Source organism: Erpetoichthys calabaricus, chromosome 12 (assembly GCF_900747795.2).
Source record: "Erpetoichthys calabaricus chromosome 12, fErpCal1.3, whole genome shotgun sequence".
Taxonomy (NCBI): domain Eukaryota; kingdom Metazoa; phylum Chordata; class Cladistia; order Polypteriformes; family Polypteridae; genus Erpetoichthys; species Erpetoichthys calabaricus.
Genome location: NC_041405.2, coordinates 59,627,533 through 59,646,802, shown reverse-complemented (window position 1 = coordinate 59,646,802; position 19,270 = coordinate 59,627,533). Strand labels below are relative to the sequence as shown.

Sequence of the window (19,270 nt, the reverse complement as noted above, 5' to 3'; positions counted from 1 at the left end):
TCAACATCTCAAATTCACTTGTTTTCCCCATTGAAACGCATTGGGAGAAACTGATGTTGAGTGTTACTCAATGTTCCTTAACTTCTATGTGCGGAAACCACTTGTATCACATTTGAAATGATGGATTCTAACAGAATTTAACTGTGTAGATCAGATTCTTCTAGATTAACCAGCCGTAACACTTCTTATCATTTGGAGTGTTTTTCAGCTCTTGAAACAAGCCATTGTGAATTCAAGTTACATTCAATGATAACTCAGTGCCCCGTGAAAATACTGATGTAAAACTGTTCTAAATGATGTAATACATAGTTCCCTAATGGGTAAGAACTGTTTGGATGGTTTCCTAAGTGTTACTCAAGGTACACATCAACATCTCAAATTCACTTGTTTTCCCCATTGAAACGCATTGGGAGAAACTGATGTTGAGTGTTACTCAATGTTCCTTAACTTCTATGTGTGGAAACCACTTGTATCACATGTGAAATGATGGATTCTAACAGAATTTAACTGTGTAGATCAGATTCTTCTAGATTAACCAGCCGTAACACTTCTTATCATTTGGAGTGTTTTTCAGCTCTTGAAACAAGCCATTGTGAATTCAAGTTACATTCAATGATAACTCAGTGCCCCGTGAAAATACTGATGTAAAACTGTTCTAAATGATGTAATACATAGTTCCCTAATGGGGAAGAACTGTTTGGATGGTTTCCTAACTGTTACTCAAGGTACACATCAACATCTCAAATTCACTTGTTTTCCCAATTGAAACGCATTGGGAGAAACTGATGTTGAGTGTTACTCAATGTTCCTTACCTTCTATGTGTGGAAACCACTTGTATCACATGTGAAATGATGGATTCTAACAGAATTTAACTGTGTAGATCAGATTCTTCTAGATTAACCAGCCGTAACACTTCTTATCATTTGGAGTGTTTTTCAGCTCTTGAAACAAGCCATTGGGAATTCAAGTTACATTCAATGATAACTCAGTGCCCCGTGAAAATACTGATGTAAAACTGTTCTAAATGATGTAATACATAGTTCCCTAATGGGTAAGAACTGTTTGGATGGTTTCCTAAGTGTTACTCAAGGTACACATCAACATCTCAAATTCACTTGTTTTCCCCATTGAAACGCATTGGGAGAAACTGATGTTGAGTGTTACTCAATGTTCCTTAACTTCTATGTGTGGAAACCACTTGTATCACATGTGAAATGATGGATTCTAACAGAATTTAACTGTGTAGATCAGATTCTTCTAGATTAACCATCCTTAACACTTCTTATCATTTGGAGTGTTTTTCAGCTCTTGAAACAAGCCATTGTGAATTCAAGTTACATTCAATGATAACTCAGTGCCCCGTGAAAATACTGATGTAAAACTGATCCAAATGATGTAATACATAGTTCCCTAATGGGTAAGAACTGTTTGGATGGTTTCCTAAGTGTTACTCAAGGTACACATCAACATCTCAAATTCACTTGTTTTCCCCATTGAAACGCATTGGGAGAAACTGATGTTGAGTGTTACTCAATGTTCCTTAACTTCTATGTGTGGAAACCACTTGTATCACATGTGAAATGATGGATTCTAACAGAATTTAACTGTGTGGATCAGATTCTTCTAGATTAACCAGCCGTAACACTTCTTATCATTTGGAGTGTTTTTCAGCTCTTGAAACAAGCCATTGTGAATTCAAGTTACATTCAATGATAACTCAGTGCCCCGTGAAAATACTGATGTAAAACTGTTCTAAATGATGTAATACATAGTTCCCTAATGGGTAAGAACTGTTTGGATGGTTTCCTAAGTGTTACTCAAGGTACACATCAACATCTCAAATTCACTTGTTTTCCCCATTGAAACGCATTGGGAGAAACTGATGTTGAGTGTTACTCAATGTTCCTTAATTTCTATGTGTGGAAACCACTTGTATCACATGTGAAATGATGGATTCTAACAGAATTTAACTGTGTAGATCAGATTCTTCTAGATTAACCATCCGTAACACTTCTTATCATTTGGAGTGTTTTTCAGCTCTTGAAACAAGCCATTGTGAATTCAAGTTACATTCAATGATAACTCAGTGCCCCGTGAAAATACTGATGTAAAACTGTTCCAAATGATGTAATACATAGTTCCCTAATGGGTAAGAACTGTTTGGATGGTGTCCTAAGTGTTACTCAAGGTACACATCAACATCTCAAATTCACGTGTTTTCCCCATTGAAACGCATTGGGAGAAACTGATGTTGAGTGTTACTCAATGTTCCTTAACTTCTATGTGTGGAAACCACTTGTATCACATGTGAAATGATGGATTCTAACAGAATTTAACTGTGTAGATCAGATTCTTCTAGATTAACCAGCCGTAACACTTCTTATCATTTGGAGTGTTTTTCAGCTCTTGAAACAAGCCATTGGGAATTCAAGTTACATTCAATGATAACTCAGTGCCCCGTGAAAATACTGATGTAAAACTGTTCTAAATGATGTAATACATAGTTCTCTAATGTGTCGGAAATCGTATCGAAGCTTCAAAGCATTTGACACTCACCTCTCTAGGGACACCTCCTGGCCATTTGTATTAACAGCACATTTTAACAGTAAACTCTTAGAGCATTGTGGACGAATACTGAATCTGTATGAAGTTGTGATATACACCTTTGAAGTCAAAAATTATAATTGGCAATAATGTCAAGCATTGTAAATCGACATCCGCTTAGCAAGTAATTATTCTGCAGTAATCGGATCAACGTTGACTAGTTACGTTAGGCGCCAGCACGGATTACTGTTGTTTAGAAGTAAATGTATGCGTAACGGTGGCTTGAACAATTACGCCAGTCGGACAGCGCCAGGTCTCGTGTTCAATAACAAACCTGGTCAGCATCTGTCTGGGGATTGCAGATTTCCATTACCTGATGCGTTTGATTGATAGTTCCGATTATGTGGCAATGCTCCTGGAAAACCTGGTTGGTGTTAGACTTCTAATCGGGAATTTAATCTGCATAATGTACATTAATAATCTAATTCCAATGTAAAACCAGCATATATCAGTATTTGAATTAAACTCTTCAACCAAACTAGACTACACCTCGTGGAAATGCGATTGGTCCATCACTAACTGTCACTAAATTTTGCAATAAATACACTGTAAAAAAATTCTGTAAATTTACATTGAAATTTTAACAGCAAAATGCTGTTTTCATGAAATATCAGTAGGTTGCCGTTTTTTACAGTGCACTGTGGGAAGACTTGTTCACTTCAGGTTCGTGGTCGAACAACAACAGTATGTCACTGTTATTTAACGGTATTATTGCATATTTTTCGATTTGTGCGACGTGTATTATCACCACGAGGTAGTTTGCACCTTTATCTATGTTTGTCATATCTTTAAAAATATCACAGTGGAGTTTTTTATAATGTTTTAATCAGACAAAGCAATAATTAGTAAAAGTCATGCAAAGTATTTCTAAAAATAATGTTATAAAAACATGTGGGTAACGGATCAATTAAAGCAGAGACCATCGTCGTAGCTGGGTGGCTACACACAGAAAACAACGTGTTTGAAATTCAAAAATCTGGCGCGACACGGAGCTGCGCAACTTCCATACTACATTAAAACTGCCATCGTGTTGCTGACAGGTAAGAGTTCGCTTTTATTCAAACTGTTCATTTGACTAAAAATCTGCAACTTTCTGTCGAAGAGTGTGGGAGGAGCATTGTGGAGTTTTTTAAAACCAGGCCAACTAACTCAGAAGTTAAGGCAGTTCTTTCCAAGGAGGAAGCCATTGATTCAGCCCATCTCATTGTTCAACTCCTAATGGCTCACTTTGCAGAGAATCAAGATGGGCTTATTCTTCCAGAAAATGTAAGTTATTCTTTATGTACATTGTTATTAGTTCTTACCATACATTATTATTAGTTCTTACTATGAACAAATGTGTAGGAATGGTTCAATCAAATATGTTTTGTCATACTTATAGGACTCGTTTGACTACAAATTTTAATATTTGATATTTTAATAAAGAAATTGTCTGTTTGTCTACACTGTGCAAGAAAATGGTTACATTGAAACTACAAAGGCACCATTAAGTTAACATATAGGGCTTTGATAATTTATTGTCTTAAAGCAATCTAATTCCATATAACTGAGTGAACAACCAAAAGAATCTTTTTTTTTTACTGTGCATCTAGAAGTCTTCCATTTTGACTCTTACTCTGTGCACTGTATAGACAAACAGATATTAAATGTTGAAAATATGTATTTTGTGTCAATATTAACAAAAAGGTAAATAAAAGTTAAGAAGTATACATTTGGATAAGCTATTCTTGTTTTAATAGGTACATTGTCGAATATTATTAGCACATATGTTTTTTGGAGATGTTAATTTCTAATTCTTATCTTTAACAATAGATGTCTGCCACCTTGAGAAGACTGGTAACCTACCTGTGACTCCTCGATTGATCCTGCTTGGTAAGTATATGAAATATGACATGTCTGCATGTTCACTAAACAAGGATCACACTCTAGGCTGGCTGGCACAACTTTTTACCATTAGGAGAACATCCATCTTTATGTGCCTCATTCTGGCCACTGTATAAAAAAAGTTTGATTAAAGTGTACTTTTTTAAACTGAAGAAAATATTTTATGTGATGCCTGAACGAGTTTGTGCTGTTTAGTTTGCATATCATAACCTTAGTGGCTTGTTGGCTAAAATATTGAAACTGCAAAGTTTGTTGTCTTGGAAGATATGAATATTATAGGATTTTGTCAGGGCTTGCATAATTTTCTCACTGCCTTTTCTATGTTAGCTCTCCAAGGATAATAGTTTATAACATGATCTGTACACTCCTTTAAGGTCCAAGTGATACTCAAGGGCAGTGGATGAAACAATGGATGATCAGCTTGGAGGGCAGAATAATCTGCGAGGGTGTGCAACCAACCTTTCTCACTGGACTTGCTGCTTTGTTTTCACTGTATTACATCTTCAACCTGCAATATCAAGAGGAAGCAGCATCCACACTGGAATTCCTTCAAAGGTAAATTTATTTTTGTCTTTCAATAATATGGTAATAATAGTATTTTTAAAAAGTAAAGTTAAAGTTTCTGGGTCTTTAAAGGTTTAAGCTGTAAGTTTGGTAACACTTCATAACATTAGCTAATGTATTAAATAACAAGCTGTTTCACTACTGTGTAAATCTTTTAAATCTTGTTTTATTATTAAAGTTTTAAGACATTGATCACTGAAAGTCTTCCCTTATTATTTTTCAGACAATTTGTTGGAATAAATCCGGAAAAAGGGACCAAGGCTGCAAAAGGAAAAGTGACATCTAAAAAGACTGGGAAAACTGTTCAAAAGAAGACAATGACAGTCAATCTGAAAGTGTCAAATCTTTTAAAAAGATTGATGGACTCTGAGTGGCACTTTATTTAAAATGTTTTTTGTTTTACAGTGGTTTGTATATACTGTTATATATTTTTTTGTATTCTACTTTTTATATCCAGAAAGGACTGGTGTTTGATAAAGCCTTTTGTTGATTTATTTTACTATATTGTGTTTTTTTTTTTTTTGTTTTTTTTTTGTCCTTGAAGCTTGATTTGAAGCTTGTTTATTATTTAATGTCAAGTTGAGGCATTTCGAAATTGTTTTTGTTTTCTTAAGCCATCTTTGTATTTCTCCATGTTATGGCTGCATATTTGTTGCACCATAGTTTATGCACTCCAAAATATGATGGCTTGCATTTTTCACATTTTTTGGCAAAAAAAACAGCTTAACAATTAATATAATGTTAAATGGAAATAAAGAAGGACTAAAACAATAAGTTGGCCTTATTTATTTTGTTTTACACAAATATAAAATGCAGGGTGTAATAGCATTTGCAATTTAGAATAATTGGGTTGTGATTAAAATGTAAATTAACAGCTATATACTGCTAAATAACATTTGTATGCTGTAGCTAAAAAAACAGTATCCTGCTGCTAAATAACAGTTATATGCTGTTGCTAACAAAACAGCATCTTGCTGTTAATTTTAATAACAGTAATCCACTGTATTTTAACAGTGCAATGCTGGCAACCACAGCTGCCAGTAGAGTACCGTTTTTTTACAGAATTTTTTTTTACAGTGTACTGATACGAACTGGCGCTACACATCCACATCATCACGTGCATTGGAAATGAGACGCTGAGCTTTTGACGCACAAATGTTTCAAAACGACACCTTGAAGCTTGTTTAAAAGTACACGTGAGATGATGAAGGGGAGGTAAAGCCAAATGTCAGTGAGATATGTCGTGTGTTACTTTTATCAGCACTGTCAATTACTTCACCCCATGTTAGCCTTGTTAATGACAACGCTGTAGACTCTTCATCGATTGATACAGACGGCGACATGAAGATCTACTAATGCACTGGAAACAAAGAGCAGGCAGCTATCCATATTTATAGTAATTTAAACATTTATTCTTGTTTACCATAAGAGCAGCCCATACTAATCATGTATCTCGAAGCATGTGCAAATAAGACTTGATACACGTATATCACCTAACGTTCAAAGTACAAGACCTGCAGTTTACCTATTGTAACATAATATAGCTAATACAACTAATGAAACCCTCTACGATAGCTAGATCTACCATTTCATCATACACATGAAACAAGACACATATTTTCATTAGATACATCTTGATCACACTGCTGCCTCACAGTAAGGAGACCCGGGTTAATTTCCCGGCTCCTCCCTGCGTGGTGTTTGCATGTTTTTCTCGTGTTTGCGTGGGTTTCCTTCGGGTGCTCCGGTTTCTTCCCACAGTCCAAAGATATGCAGGTTAGGTGCATTGGAGATCCTAACATGTCCCTAGTGTGTGCTTGGTGTATGTGTGTGTCCTGCGGTGGGCTGGCATGCTGCCCGGGATTTGTTCCTGCCTTGCGCTCTGTGCTGACTGGGATTGGCTCCAGCAGACCCCCGTGACCCTGTGTTTAGATATAGCAGGTTGGACAATGACTGACTGACTGACAGACATATTGAACATTAATGCAGTAATTATAGCAGTAATAATGAACCTGAGGAAGAAAAGGAATATTTATGAGAAGGGACAGAAACAGTGAAATCGTAGCAAACAGTATAAAAACAACATATAACACAGTAAATAGAACATATAGAATATCAAACAAGATATTACACTTCACCAGCAACCACCCGGTATCTCATAAATGGAGCTGTGTTAAAACTCTATTCAGAAGAGTCCACACCCACTGTAATACGAAGGAAACAAAAATGAATGAGAGACGCTATCTCTTCCATCTTTTCACTTCAAACGGATACTCAAAAACATTCATTAATCAGAGCTTACACAGAAGACGCCAAAAAACTCAGCAAACAATTGAACTGAATCAGAACCCCCACCCCACCTGGCACTCACTCCCTTATCACCACAAGGTGTCTGAAGGTACAGCACGCATCCTGGCCAAGTCAGGCGTCAGAATAGCACACAAACCCACCAACAATCTGCGCACGGTCCTCTTTAATGCTAAAAACAATCGATAGCAGAAACACGAAATGCAGTTTATAGTATTCCACGCAGTTCTTGCTCAGCAGTATACATAGGACAAACTTCAAAAAGAATCGCAACACATATACAGGAACATCGCAACACCGTCAGAAGAAAGGACTCACTTTCATTGATCTACACGCATACTAAATCAACAGGACATACATTTAACTGGGACAAGTCAAATTTAAGGCCAGTACTAAAAGTGGCAGAGAGCTGGCCGAATCTTGGCTATCAAATGAGAACGCCATCAACAGACACTTGGACGTAAATCCAGCATATGTAAACTTAAGAAGAACATGTTCATAATAAATAAACTGTACACCCAATACCCCCCCCCCCCCTCATCACACTGATTTAGCGACCCCCCCTCCACATAATGTGTTGCTATATATTGCCTTTGATTCTTGTAAGTCTAAGCATTATCCTCTGATGAAGACCCCTGGCAGGGGTTGAAAGCTCAGAAATAAAAACTACTTTATGATACGTGATACATTTTTTCTCCGTTTGTGGATCTCCAGCTGCAATATATATATATATATATATATATATATATATATATATATACTGTATATATATATATATATATATATATATATATATATATATATATATATATATATATATATATATATATACTGCTGCGGTGGGTTGGCACCCTGCCTGGGATTGGTTCCTGCCTTGTGCCCTGTGTTGGCTGGGATTGGCTCCAGCAGACCCCCGTGACCCTGTGTTCGGATTCAGCGGGTTGGAAAATGGATGGATGGATATATATACTGTATATATATATATATATATATATATATATATATATGTTGATTTCTATATTCAGTGAATACACGCATAACACTGTTCACTATAGAAGTGAGGCAGTGCAACACAGAGACTGGAATATTTATGAGAACAGCCAGAGTATTATGGTGAAGGAAGTGTTTTGAACCATATTAGTACAGCTGTTCTTATGCATTCTAATAGTCAGCATTTTATTATGCAAAATTTGCCATTTTATATTTTGACACTAAGTAATGTACTGCACAATAATTTCAGTTGTGTTGATGATCCAGAAAGATTTGTTTCACCAATCACAACTCTGTTGATATTTTGTAACCTGGTGGTGGAATATGCAGTGTAATGTAATTAATATAACTTCCTAACTCTTGGGTCGAAGCAGTAAGCTGACATGAGGAGTGGAAATGTCCCGCCCCCATGCATTGCGGTTCGAAGCACTGAGCAGACATGCGTAGTACTGAAATTGCATCCTGATGGGGTGTCGAAACCTCAGACATGCTGAGTACTGAGATCGTGACGGGACACCGAAGCCTCTGACATGCGCACTAGGTTAACTGAGGCTTCGAAGCCTCGAGCAGATTCGAAGCCTTAGACATGCATAGTACTACTGAGATTGCGTCATGACGGGCTTCGAACGGGGATTTGAAGCATCATACATGCGTAGTACTACTGAGATTGCGTCATGACGGGCTTCAAATGGGGATTTGAAGCCTCAGACATGCGTAGTACTGAGCTCATGATGTGGCTCCGAAGTCTCAGACATGCGCACTGGGTTAACTGAGGCTTCGAAGCGTCGAGCAGATTCGAAGCCTCGGACATGCGCACTGGGGTAACTGAGGCTTCGAAGCCTCGAGCAGAATCGAAGCCTCAGACATGCGCACTGGGTTAACTGAGGCTTCGAAGCGTCGAGCAGATTCGAAGCCTCAGACATGCGCACTGGGGTAACTGTGGCTTCGAAGCCTCGAGCAGATTCGAAGCCTCAGACATGCGTAGTACTTAGATTGCGTCATGACGGGCTTCGAACGGTGCTTCGAAGCCTCAGACATGCGTAGTACTGAGCTCATGACGGAGCTCTGAAGCCTCAGACATGTGTAGTAATGAACTCATGACGGAGCTCTGAAGCCTCAGACATGCGTAGTACTTAGATCATGATGGAGCTCTGAAGCCTCAGACATGCGTAGTATTGAGATTGGATCATGATAGGGCTTCGAAGTCTCGAGCAGACATGGTCACTGGTTACTGAATCTTTGTGAAGCCTCAGCACACTCAAAGGCATTGACCTCTATATTTTGAGAGTCTATCTGACACTTAACTCTCTAGTTATATTTTGTAATTCGTATTGACATTACACACTTCACTTAATATAGTTAAACTACAATTCAGGTAGTTGCTGAGAAGTAATTATTGTTTTTGTGGTTTGCTGTGATTTCCTTTGTCTGATACATAGTGTCAAAGATATATTGTCATATATCAACTTTATATATATAAAAAGATTAGGTAAATCGTGCAACCTTTTTATGGAACGCTTAATTTTGTTCAAAACCGTACGTCATATAGTATACATCTATAAATATAATTTTTTTGTCTTCATTAGGAGAATACAACAATGTTACTCTCGTGTCAATTAAACCAATTTGACGTGCATATGTCAAAAAACATATTCCCACATCCACCGCAGTAAGAACAGTAGTAGTAGTTCAGTTGTGCGAAGCTCATTAATTATCCTGATTAGGTGGCTCAATGGTATCGCAACTGTCTCTCGGTAAAAACACCAGCGGTTCGCGTCGTCGATCCTCCACTTGTTAAATGTTTTTTGCAATTCCCCCATTTAACAATATTTTCAGCTTGGACGGATAGCGAGCGAATCGAGCTGTCGAGGGAAGATTGGGCCGCCGTAGACGGGCAGGGGGCACACGTCCCTAATTATATTGTGTATGTAAAGAGTTTCACTGTAAAACGTAATAAGCTTCATATTTGTGTGTTTGGAGACCCTGGTGTCGTACTGAATTTGTATTGTAGAAAAACAAACTACTGTCCAGCATGCCTAAATGTGTCTTTTCGTTTCTGATCGCTATACGGCACTACCAATTTAAGACAATTCGCTATAAACAGTTTCAGCCAATCAGCGCCTTCTAAACATGCAGAATGACAGTGTGAACCTTTATTGTAGCGGCGCAGCATCTTCGTTTCAGTCAGTCATTGTCCTGTTAGACTATTTACTGTTAAGTGCTGCTTGAGGTAGCGTTTATAGTACAACAGGTAGCCTACGTAGTTCTTAAATTGGTATTGAAATGCACACACAAGTCTCCTAAATTATTTATTGAAATGCCTACATTTACAGTGTCCGTTTTAGGAAATTGTAGTTTTTACTTGTTCCCGTTATTAGGAATTACAATTTCTCAGTGTCATATATTATTCGTTACTACTCGCGAGTCATCTGAAATGTTCTACTTATACAGTCGATTTATTCCACTTCTGAAGGTGTACATTGTCGGTATTCTCCATTGCAATTGCCCCAGAGTGTAAGGTGTGCCAGTGCAACTGAAGGGTGGCAGACGAGCTCACGTAATGGGTGACAAGGCACATCCTCACCCTGATGCCGAGGCTCTTGTCATGAATATTCCCATCTTGTGCTTTTTCTCGTTCTATTATTATTGGACACGTATGTAGAGGGAATGTGTGTCTTATTTTATGTCTATGAAAGGAAGGACGGTAAAGCCTTGAATGAAACTGAGTGTTGATGCTTTGGGTGACACGACAGGTGAGGAGCAGGGAACGTTAAATGTGACAGTGACTGCGGGGGATTGTGGGACTGGAAGATGGTTTAAGAATACAGAAACGACAAAAGCTTAGTCTTTCAATAATTTTATTTACATCAATGATTTACTCCGTTGTGCTGCAGTTCGGAAGATTACTTATTTACCCAAAAGCCCCCCCCCCTGGCGCAGCCTTTGATAAGATGCATTCAGAAGGAAAGGATGTTGCTGACAAAGTCAGGTGCTTTTTTGAAAGTTTGGCTCCAGATGTGCTTATCCAGCTGCTCCTTCTTGTCAGTACTTGAGTGATCTTTATGTTCACCTCTGGATGAATTCGCAAAGTTTCTTTACAACGTTTTTGTCTCATTAACGCAGAACTCCCAAAGCTTTCCTAAAATTGCAGAAGACAGTTGTGATTAGTTATGCAGCACACGCTTTTACTCACATTGCTTTTTGGAAATCAGTAATACAAATCAGCTACAGATCTGGGAATCACTGAATAGTAAAAACGTTTAATGAGAGTGTCTTGCGCATATACTGGTGTAATGACCATGTCGGCTTTAGTGAAGCATTTCTTAGCCTCTCTGATATGATCGACATGGCGTAGAGTAGATTCTGGATTATTATAATACGTGCTACCTTACGCAAAATATGCTCATTAATTTGTTACAGATTCTAGGTGGACACAATTCCACACCAAGGAAAAAGGTGCCCCATGTAAATCGTTCATAATGTCTCCAAAATATATTTGTTAACTTTCAGACAAGTACTACTTAACTGTTTTATACAAAATCCTTATTTCAACATATGCGAGCCTAAATTAGGATTTGATCTCGGGTTACTGAACCTTATCACTGTAGCAAGAACAACTGCTTTTACGCTTTGAGCCAAAGAGCTTTAACAGACTAGTAAATGACCAAATCGACTGCTGACTGCGCAGATATCAATGACGTCATTACACAAGCGTGACTCAAAATCACGTGACGGGCGCATTTGAAGCAAGCCTCGAAGCGGCGCTTCGATCTCCAGTGCTTCGAAAGCTCGACACAGTGTCGAAACCTGAGTATCGAGCGGCCCATCACTAGACAGAGGCACACACAGGCAGCGTGAGAGAGAAACAGAGGCACACACAGGCAGCCCGAGAGAGAGCCACGCGCACACACAGGCAGCCCAACAGAGAGAGCCGTGCAATCCTTTAAAACTGAGGTTAAAACACAATGAAGGAAGCAGTCTTTAAAAACCAATAAATAAAAAAAAAACCTGTGCCTCTTTTTCATTAGCATCTCACCTGCTTCACCACCCTGCAACAGTCGAGACGCTTTCTCAGCAGCTGACCTTCTCTGTGCCTGACTCCACTACTGTCAGTCGCCTGACTCCTGCAATGTTACTATCTTGGTTGTCTTTTACATAAAGTTCGGATTTATTCAAATGTTCCTTTTTTTTCCCCTGTGCTTAAAACTCATTAAAAAAAAGTGTTTATACAACTGCTGCAATGTTAGAGAGAGAGGGCTCGCCTGCTTCTGAGAGACAGAGGGGGAGGGGGCTCCCATGCTGCTGAGAGAGAGGGGGGAGGCTCACGTGCTGCTGAGAGAGAGAGAGAGCGAGCCTGCGCATGCAGGGAGCCTGGGTTTTTTTCCCCCTGTGCTTAAAACTCATTTAAAAAAAAAAAGTGTTTATACAGCTGCTGCAATGTTACAGAGAGAGAGGGCTCCCGTGCTTCTGAGAGACAGAGGGGGAGGGAGCTCCCGTGCTGCTGAGAGAGAGCCTGCGCGTGCATCTGAGCAAAGACAATTTCCTGTTAGATTTGCCTTTGCAATGACAATTAATAAGGCACAGGGCCAAACTTTCAAAAAGATGTGAATGTATCTGCCAAAACCAGTTTTCAGTCACAGACAGTTGTATGTTGCTCTCTCCAGAGTTCCATCTTTTCATTCACTTACTGGTATGCCTGCAGGAACACGTGCAGCAAGCGAGAGAGAGCGAGCGACACACATGCATACAGGTGCGCGAGAGAGAGAGCGCTGGACGCATAAGAATAATAATACTTCATTACATTGATATACCAGTGTTTTCAGTATTCAAAGCGCTATCCACACAGGGAGAAACCGGGAAGCGAACCCAAAATCTTCCACAGTCTCCTTACTGCAAAACAGCAGCACTACCATTGCTACAAGGCAGTTAAAGAATGTACCGGCCTCGATTTTGTTTTCACTTCTGTTTACAGCGATCGGATCATAGCGTGCATTGTTGCAATGTTACTTTTCTTGGTGGCTTATTACATTACGGATGTTTCACATGTTAATTTTTTTCCCTGTGCTTAAAAGACATTAAAAAAGTGTTTCTCAACTGTGACTCCGGAACAACTCCGTACGCAAGCTATATTAACAACGACAACAACAACATTTATTTATATAGCACATTTTCATACAAAAAGTAGCTCAAAGTGCTTTACATAATGAAGAGAAGAAAAATAAAAGACAAAATAAGAAATTAAAATAAGACAACATTAGTTAACATAGAAAGGAGTAAGGTCCGATGGCCAGGGTGGACAGAAAAAACAAAAAAAAAAACTCCAGAAGGCTGGAGAAAAAAATAAAATCTGTAGGGGTTCCAGGCCACAAGACCGCCCAGTCCCGTCTGGGCATTCTACCTAACATAAATGAAATAGTCCTCTTTGTAGTTCGGGTTTTTCATGGAGTCACTTGATTAAGCATCAACAACGAAGACTCGCTACACCTTAATGAACAAGTGCTGAAACTTATCCCTACCGACGAAGTAACTTTCACCAGCGTGGCCTCCATTGTCACAGACGATCCCGCTTTCAGTCACGGACAATTGTATGTTGCTCTCTCCAGAGGTCCATCTTTTCATTCACTCACAGTGGTATCCACAAACCCACCCCATTTGGACAACTGTGTCGTTCAGCAAGTGTTCACCCCATCAATACATAATTATGCGGCGTATGTTACGCCGCAGGTTGGCTAGTAATAATATATTTTATTTATATAGCGCCTTTCCCATGCACAAAGAACCAACTTCATATGCAATGAACACTTCCAAAAATTAAATGAAGCGCATTGTCAAGAAATATTTCTATGAGTAAAGAACCATAAACTGACATTAAATAACCTTTATTTTTAAGAGTGTACTCTCCAAGGCTAGGGCACCTGTAACACTGAGCTGGATTAAGTGGTATGACAACGAGAGAGTGGGTTTAATGCTGATGGAGGATGACTGTTTGCTGTCAAGATTCGACTCCTGGAAGTTTCCGTCTCCTCTGCGGAGGGCGTCTCTGATTTACTGACATGAAACACTTTGCAGGTTAGCTTGATTGATGAGTGGGCTGCTGCGTTAGTGTGATTCCATCGGAATACAATGATCCTGGTCACCCGCTGTGCGTTATGCAATTTATTTTTCCAAGCAAATAAAAAAGAACTGTAACAGGCAATTTGTGAAAATGCATCATTGTTAATAATACACATCTAATTAAAACTTAATATAAATGTGCGAAATCCAGTTTCAGGATAATGGGATCCAATTTCAGCAGCACAGGGTGGAGAGTATCAAAGAGTCCAGTGACGCCAGTTTACATAAAATGCACATCCGGGAACATGGGAGGAAAACCCAAGCTGACACGGGTCACCGCCCAAATTCAACCTGGTCCTGATTCGCATCCAGAGTTCTGATGAGGCACCAGTACTCACTGCCGCTGCCGAGCCGCTATATACAAACATCATTTTAGATTTTTATGTAATTCCCGTGCCATAAACTGCATATTTCACATACCATTTAGTAAGATCACGCTTTTCTTTAAGAACCACTTTCCAAACCAGCACATAGGCCCTACATAGACGGGTTCTGGGGAAGCTGGAGTCCATCTCAACGAGCACTGGCTGCAAGGTAGAAACAATAAATAGACGGGGAGCTAGACCATCACAGGGTGAACACACGGAGTCAGCAGGGGCTAATTTTGCAATGCCAACCCACATAATCTGCTTACCTTTAGACTGTGGGAAGAAACCAGACAAAATCCACATGGACACAGAGAGAACATACAAACTCAAAACAGGGAGCAGAATAGCAGTGCACATTTGCTGACAAATGCTACTTTTATAAGTGTTCGATTATCAATTGAGTAATTAGTTTATTATTAAGTGTGTGGTCCCTCTTACTGACTAGTCCTCTCAGTTCAAATGCAGGGAGATACCAGCCCGTCCAGTTTTTAAGATGTCTGCTTCTTCAGCTTGCAAAGGTTAATGGAAAAGAGATGTGTTCACTGTAAACTCTAGAATTAAACCATATACCTTATTTCTTTTAACACAAGATAACAAATAGTTTTATGTATTTGAGCAATCAATACTGGATTCTCAAACGAGGCGCAAGGTGCCACACCTTGCAGATTTAAATATCTTAGTTCTATGAAACCAAGCAGATGCGGCACTTTTTTCTTACATTCTAGTCTTCAGTTCCCGTTATAGCGTCTTTCACAACTTCTGAGTGCTTTACAAGGCAATGAGGACCAGAATTACAATGCATGAGAAGCGACCGAGTTCACGTAGTGCATGTCAACTGTTTAGCCATGTTTCTAGTCGGCTGTTGCAGATATCATGGGAATCTGGAGACCCTGGAGCATTTGGTCTCAATCATTTATGCAGTTACAGCTCTTAGCGAAGCAGGGAGGTATGGATATGTTCCCGCTTTTGTTTTCTCTGTATGCATTGCTTCCCGTTCTCCCATTTAAAATAACTTGTGCAATTTCATTATTTCAATGTCCATAAAATTGTCCTTGCATTTCAGAGGTGCATATGAATTTGCTGCGGTGGGCTTGCGCCCTGTCCGGGGTTTGTTTCCAGCCTTGCGCCCATTAGAGTCTGTGAAAAAATATAGTCAGTGCCGATTGTGTAGGGTGGCACGTTCTTGGAGGCACACGCCCCACTACAGCCTATCATGTCATCTATCATGAATATTTTGTTACATTTTGAGAATAGTAGCTTACCATTAAATCAATACATTATATATATATATATATATATATAATCATTACACTGCATTTTAGCTGCTATGTGTGCATGAGCTGGGCTCACACAAAGCCTGTGTTTTCAGTTGAACTATTTTCTTAATTACATCCAACGAACATTTCCATTTTCATTTTTCTTTCACCTTGATTGTAAAAACATGTCTCCCTTCTGAATTTTAAATTGTCTATTGCTAATATGGATGTCAAAGTCAATCTTATAAGAAAGACTGAAGCAGATCTTAGTAAGTACAGCACACTGGGCTTCATGGCTGCCCAAACCTTTGCAAAGGACCCATGTGAGGACACGAAAGTGGGGGGCAGTCCTGAAGTAAAACAGGCTGAAGTTCACATGGCAGAATTTCTGTTATGAGACCCCTGATTAACCTATTAATGATGCACTTAAACAGTTGGAGGTAGTTTATTATTTTTATGTAGTTGTGGATGTTGCAATCTCTGCCCTTAAGTGAAAATTCCTGACTTTGAGAAATGTGAGAGGAAAGTTTGGAATGCTGTCAGACTTGCCGTGGAGCTGACAAAACATTCTGAATCCCTTGACAACACATTAAGCCAAGCAGGTCATTTTGACTTAGATGGAAGACTGCTTGCACATGAGTTGAAGGAATTGCTTGATTTGCCATCAAAGAACATGAATGTGTCTGAGCTGCTCACATTAACTCATGAAAAGCAGCTCACCAAGGTCTATCCAAACCTATGGAGCATCCTTAGGATTTCTGCCACTCTTCTGGTGACTGTGGCTGAAGCAGAGAGTAGCTTTTCTAAACTAAGCTCATTAAGACTTACCTGAGGTCCACCATGATACAGGATCACCTCAGTGGTCTTGCTGTCATTAACATTAACCATGTGGTTGCTGGGTAGATCTCCTATAGTGCTTTGTTGTTTCTTCACTGTCCAGCTCATCTGGTGACATTACTGATGGTGTCGGGTTCAAGAGCTCCCAAACTGGAGACTGTTGAGAATTTTGATTAGGGATCAATGTGCTTTACTATTGGTTTTGTGCTCTTAGCTATGAAAAGTTTAGGCCTGAAACAACTTTAAAAGGACACCATTAGTTTTGTTAGAGAGGCCTCTTGCCTGCCTGTCCTTCATACTTGCTTTGTTTTTGAGTTTCTGCAAGGCAAGCTGTGAGACGAGGTCATCATGCTCTCTGAAGAAGCAAGCAGGAAAACTTTGTTTTGAACATTGCAGGAACAGAGCTTTTTCTAAGACTAAACAAACTGCATGTAAGGCCTTTACCTGTGTGAGTAAAGGGTAAGCTCTTAAGCTAGCGTATAAAATATATAAGTAATTAAATGGCATTTAGAAGAGAAGCATTAGAGTTCATTAATAGCTTAGGCAATAAAATTAAACACAATGTATTATGATATTAGTTAGTTTTCAAAACTTTAGGCACTTTAGAGTTGATTATTGAAAGATATGGGACTTTTTTCTGAACATGTGCTGTGACATAGGCAGCAGGTTGGCCTCTGTCAGACCACTGGGCAGCTGTGTGCCACGACTTAACAGTGCTGCTGCCTGCATTCATGGGCTTTCTATATTAGCACACACGTATATATTTTACAGTAGCATTTGCAATATTTCTTTATATAGCTTAGTGATAATATATAATAATAAGATATAGTAGTACATATGAGTGAGCTTAAAGAAGCAATTTTTTAAAGGCTTGTTTTTTTCTTTTCTCTCAAGCATGAAGCACTGTGTCATATCAAGGTTGTTTGCAGCTTGGCCCTTATCTTAGCCTTACAGGACGGTAGTGCAACAAGTAATAATTTATTGAATTACTAATTTGGCAGTCCAATTAGTTTTTTATCTATGGGTCCCCCTGATCTCTATTTAATTGTTCCTCAACTTAATTGTTAAGTTGGGAGTTGATTAACAACTGAAAGGCCATTGACATTACCAGCCCAGGATTAGGCCTTAAAAATACAGGAAGGGGTAATCAGGTGATGTTTATCGCCAGATGGCAAATATGTCCTGCCAGCAAAAACATTGCTATGAAAAGAAGACTATTATGGGGATCTCTCCGGGGGCAAAAATATTTTTATAAGAAGGTCTGGGACACCAGGGGCCTCATGTATAAATGGTGCGTACGCACAGAAATGTTGCGTACGAACCTTTCCACGCTCAAATCGCGATGTATAAAACCTAAACTTGGTGTAAAGCCACGCACATTTCCACGGTAACTCATTCCTTGGCGTACGCAATTTCTCCGCCCGGTTTTGCAGACTGGCGGCACCCAGCGTCAAAGCAGTGCTACTGTTCCTGTGTGATCACCCTTTCATTCTTAAATCCACATTCCTGGCGCGGCTTTATAAATACACTGAAATTAACTGCATATTGTTTATTAGTGTAATGCATCTGATTGTAATTAACCTGCAGCAATATAATGGTCCAGGGAATAGCCATAGTATTCCAAATACCATAACTGCTTTAGCGTTGTAACTCTCACTGCATCTTCTTTCAGCTGATCCAGTTAAGGGTTGCCATAGCAGATCATCTTTTTCCACATTACTCTCATTGCACCACTCGGAGTATTTATGTCACTGTATCTGAGTGGGAAATCACAGCAGCAGTTGATTGTAAAGAGAATTATCGGTATACAGAATGAAGCAGATGCTGCCTGAGCCACAGCAAACGCTTTAGTCCCTGTACGGACTTCGCGGTTTAGAAACCGTTTCATCCCAAGAACTCTAAACACATTAAATCAGTCCATCAAGTGCTCCTTGTAGAAATGTTTGGACTTATAAGTACAATTACCCCACTGTAAACTTGCACTACAGTTATAATATTGCACAACCTGCGCCACTTTATAAAGGGCGTATTTACATGTGATGACGGCATTCATTTCTAAGACGAAATGCAGCAAAACATGTTGATTATATTATACAGATAAAACTTTAACTTCATTTAAATAATCTGTATTGTTAATAATTAAACATGTGAGTACACGGTGCCGCAGCGCTAGCTAGTTCAGTAATTGTTCCTGACTTGCGCTGTATTCTTGCTGGTGCTGACGCGACACTGGAAAGATAGACGGATATAATAATTAAACATGTACTACTGTTCCTTAAAAGTTTTGAAGAATCGAAGTTCTAAGCTTACAGATGGCTTCACGTCTATTACATAGCTTATTGTGT

General features: G+C 39.1%; 1 long non-coding RNA gene across 1 annotated transcript; it reads left to right on the top strand.

Moving 5' to 3' along the window:
• Nucleotides 1-4,215: 4,215 nt before the first annotated feature.
• On the top strand, nucleotides 4,216-5,462 carry LOC114650846 (uncharacterized). The gene is made up of 3 exons (XR_007936539.1): nucleotides 4,216-4,477; nucleotides 4,864-5,044; nucleotides 5,277-5,462. It is a non-coding gene; the product is annotated as an uncharacterized LOC114650846 (long non-coding RNA).
• Nucleotides 5,463-19,270: the final 13,808 nt, after the last annotated feature.